The sequence below is a fragment of the Chelonoidis abingdonii genome, unplaced genomic scaffold (genome assembly GCF_003597395.2).
Source record: "Chelonoidis abingdonii isolate Lonesome George unplaced genomic scaffold, CheloAbing_2.0 scaffold0746, whole genome shotgun sequence".
Lineage (NCBI taxonomy): Eukaryota > Metazoa > Chordata > Testudines > Testudinidae > Chelonoidis > Chelonoidis abingdonii.
The window spans coordinates 2,528-7,190 of record NW_027425007.1 but is presented as its reverse complement, the minus strand read 5'-3'; the positions used below and the strand labels follow the sequence as shown (position 1 = coordinate 7,190).

Genomic DNA, 4,663 nt, shown 5'->3' with positions numbered 1-4,663 from the left:
CTCCCAGAGGGTTTTCTTTTACCTTTTTTTCTTTAATTAAAAGCCTTTTTTCTTAATACCTGATTGATTTTTCCTTGTTTTTTTAGATCCAAGGGATTGGATCTGGATCACCAGGAGTTGGTGGGGGAAAGGAGGGGGATGGTTAATTTCTCCTTGTTTTAAGATCCAAGGGGTTTGGATCTGTGTTCACCAGGGAATTGGTGAAGTCTCAAGGCTACCCAGGGAGGGGGAAAGTTTTAGGGGGACAGGAGTGCTCCAGACACTGAAATTCTGGATGGTGCAGTATACCAGATATCTAAGCTAGTAATTAAGCTTAGAAGTGTCCATGCAGGTCCCCAGTAGTGCACAGAATACAGCTCCTTTCTAGAAAAAATGTGATGATTCTTAAAAGAGCCTTTTACTTCACTCATCATCATATCCACGGCCACATACAGTAGCCACAATGACCCACTAACTCCAATCAACAAGCTTCTTTTCTGTTGCAAAACTAGGAAATAAAATGGCAAAAAAAACATTATTAACACAGAGTTTAACGTTTCCCCAGTGACAGCTCGTGCTTGTGCAGAAGGCTCGAGTTCAGCTAACTCATTGATTCTAACAAGGAAATGGAGAAATGAATTAAATGTCCTCATAATTTAGATAGATAGATAGATAGATAGATACTTATCTAATTCACAGCAGAGTAACCCCACTGACTTCGGTGAACTTAGTCTGCATTATTACTACCGTGAACACAACATATTTGCATAAAAAGCCTGAACATCACATTCCATGGAGACAATAATGTCATCAGTTGATTATATCTGTAAAGAAGCACAGAATGAAACATGTGTCTGTCATGGGATAAATCTGGAAATTTTATTCTTTTTCGGATAACTTCCCCTCAGTTAGTTTCCTCAGGGCACCTTTTTATCTCCTTGTTCCTCATGCTGTAGATGGCTGGATTCATCAACTGGAGGCATCACGGAATAAAGAACAGCCACTATGACATCCAGACCTGATGATGAGCTGGAGGTGGGTTTCATGTAGGCAAAGGCGGCAGTGCAAACTAACAAGGAGACCACAGTGAGGTGAGGGAGGCAGGTGGAGAAGGCTTTATTCCGGCCCTGCTCAGAGGGGATTCTCAGCACGGTTTTGAAGATCTGAACATATGACACAATTATAAAAGCAAAGCAACTTAAACCTAAGAAAAAGAGAAAGAAGTAATAACAACTTCACTGAGGTATTCCTCATTGCAGAGGTGATCTTGAGCAGTTGGGGGATTTCACAGAAGAACTGATCCACCTTGTTGCTGGCCACAAAAAGGTAATGCAAATATGTTCCCAGTCTGCATAGTAGAAATGGGAATTCCACTGATCCAGGCACTGGCTGCCATTTGGACACAAGCTCCCTTGTTCATTATAGTCTCATAGTGCAGTGGTTGGCAGATGGCAACGTACCAGTCGTACGCCATGATAGTGAGAAAAGCAAAGTCAGCCGCAGTAAAGAAACTGAAGAGAAAGACTTGAGCAATGCACCCAGAATAAGAAATCGACCTGGTGTTCAACAGGGAGTTGGCCATGGACTTGGGGACTGTGACAGAGATGGAGCCGAGGTCTAGTATGGATAAATTCATCAGGAAGAAGTACATGGGGGTGTGAAGGCGGTGGTCAACCACTACAAGGATGAAAACAAGAAGATTTCCCACCAAGGCTGCCAGGTAAATCCCTAGAAATACCACAGAGTATAAAATCTGCAGCTTCCAAACCTCAGAGAACTCCAGGAGAAGGAACTCGGTCACGGTGGTTCGGTTGGACATTTTCTTTCTCAGTACATCATGGACCGTCTGTGGAAAGAAGGGGAAGGGCAGTGGTCAGGCTAATTTCCTCTCACCTCCTCATCTCTGACAATCACACCAGTAGTGAGGAGCATTGTCACACCAGTGTAAATTGCCACAGCTCCCTTACAGTCAATGGGTGGCATCTGTTTTCTCCACCTGAGGATCTGGTCCAAGATGAAGCTTGATAAAACGCAGTGTAAATGTGGATCAAGTTACAACCCAAACCCAACAATCTTAGGAATGATGGTCATCCTATTGTGACAATATAGAGCTAATTTAGGAAAGAAGAAGAAGGCTACATCTAAACTACTAGCTAGGGAAGTGATTCCCAGATCACATACACCTCTTGCAATATCTCGAGGACGACTAGCATAAGTCTGAAAATAGTATAGCCATGGCAGAAGGCAAAACTGTGCTGAATACAATACATAGCCCCAGAGTTCAGGTGGCTTTGTACTCTGCATGGCTACCGCAGGTACACTGCTATTTATGCTCATAAAGCTAGCACACGAGTATGTCCATGCAAGCTGGTGAATCACAGCCCTAGCTTGCTGAGTAGATGTAGCCTAAAAGAGTTTGGCTGATTAACTGAGCAAAATGCCGGCTGAGAGGGGTTATGATCACTCTCTGTAAATACATCGAGGGGGTAAACACGAAGAAGGGAGCAGAGCTACTGATGCTAAAGGAGAATGTTGGCACAAGAAGGAATGGGGATAAATTGTCCAGGAGTAAATTTAGCTTGGAAACGAGAAGAAAGTTTGTTCCCATCAGAACAGGGACGATATAGAGCAGCCTCCCAATAGGAGCCATTGGGGACAAACAACCTAACTGGTGTTAACACTGAGCTGTGTCAGTTTAGGATGGGGATTACAGATCAGTTCATCACTTTACTGCAAGAATATAATTTGAAACTTCGTGGTGGGTCAGATCCCAGTGGTGTAACACAGCTATATATCTCTATTCAAATCACAGGACCAGATTCCAGTTAGGTAAATAGTCTAATTACTCTGAAGTCAATGGAACTGTATAATTTTCCACTTGTTTTGTCCTCTGGCCTTTAGTTTTCTGTGTCTTTGCCTGCAGCCCTTGCGGTGACCGGCAGAGCGCCCCCCATGGCTTGCCGCCCTAGGCATGCGCTTGGTGTGCTGGTGCCTGGAGACACCCCTGCTTCTTAAGACAAACAGCAGGCTAACAACATGGACAGGAAACTAAACTTCTAAACCAGCAGCACAGCCTGATCCTCTCTTCCAGGGAAACACGACACAGACATAACCAATGGCCGAGCCCCAGCTCATCTGTGATGATTCCACACTGAGTTCTGTGCAGAGACATCCTGCTACCTGCTTACAGATTGATTCACGCCCCTGATACCTGCTGTACTTGTGTCTCTGTGTAATGATGGATAGGAGCATCCCTCTTTTACTGCTATGGTTTATCATTTCCCTCTCTACCTTCATGTCTGCGCTGTGCAGGTCAGTGGCAATCAGGAGACTTGGCTTATGTTATTGTCCTTGCCACATGACCTTCTGGGTGACTTGGGCAAGTTGCTTCCGCTTTCTATGCCTCTGTTTCCTCTCTCCCACTTTCCTGCCTTGTCTATTAGGACTATGATCTTGGTTAGGGAGGGGCTATGTTTTATTATGTGTATGTTCTGTGCCACCTGTTTACAGCTTTGGTGTTCAGGTGGCAGCAGTGTGGGACAGAGGATATGGGGCTTTAGAGCAGGAGGTCTTGATGCTCTCCCCTTCATTTCGTCTGGGCAGGGTTGAGATAGAACAGGCTTCAGGTGGCTGGTGCAAAGCTGACCTGAGTTTACAGTTTACACATGCTAGAGTGTACAAAACACAATCTGCAGGCTTTGCTGCTATCCTGTTTTTGCTGCTGTGCTGGTTTTTACCTTTTTCCATAACTGTTCCTTTGAAACAGAAATAAACTCAGTTGTAACAGAAGAAACAGGCTTGAAATGGCTGTATTATTAAATATAAAACAATGGTCTATAAGGTCCCAACTTTTTTTTAAAACTCAATTTCCAATTAGGGGCGGTTGGAGATTTCCTGCCCATTTTTTGTTTTTAAAAATGTCCAGGTAAAATTTCTGCTATACTTAGAGCGGTCGGAGATTTCCTGGCCATTTTGAAACATTTTTTTTTAAACTGAAAACCACATTTTATTTTGTTGGCAACGTAACATTTTCACTTTACACTAGTATTTTGCTAAAAACAAATACATGTTTGGTTGCCAAATCCTGATTTTTTTCTGACTTTGGGTATCTGATGCAAAGTCAAAGTTTTGCACTGATTTATAATCTGACTGGCTCTAGCTCTCTGACTTAACTGATAGCTAAAGCCTTAAAGGGTTCAAATGATAATTTATGTTTAGTGTCTTACATTTGCTCTGTATCTTAAACCACAACTATATTTAATTGAAATAGTGAATTAACTGTGCTGCTCACTGTTGATTTTTCCCCAACTTGAGATGTATTCGATCTTCCAGCACCAGGATTCTTTGATCATTATTTTTCTATCTCCATTTCCCTACTGTTATTATCTAGAAGCCAAAGACACAGCTGTGTAAGAGCCCTTTCACCCCTCACTCTGCATCAATGTACCGGGTCCAGTGAAGACACACTACATCAATGGGAGACCGTTTTTCCGTTGACGTCGGTAATCCACCTCAACGAGAGGTGGAAGATACATTGAGGGGAGAGTGTCTCCCTTTGACATAGCATAGTGTGGACACCGTGTGGTAAGTGGATCTAAGCTACGTCGACTGAAGTTACATTGTTTATGTAACATAAGCAGTGTATCTCGGATTGACTTAGCAAGGTAGTGTAGACCAAATTTAA

The 4,663-nt window shown here is 43.1% G+C and overlaps 1 pseudogene; it reads right to left on the bottom strand.

The window, feature by feature from the left end:
* Nucleotides 1-896: 896 nt before the first annotated feature.
* Nucleotides 897-1,798, bottom strand: LOC142046044 (olfactory receptor 14A16-like; annotated as a pseudogene).
* Nucleotides 1,799-4,663: the final 2,865 nt, after the last annotated feature.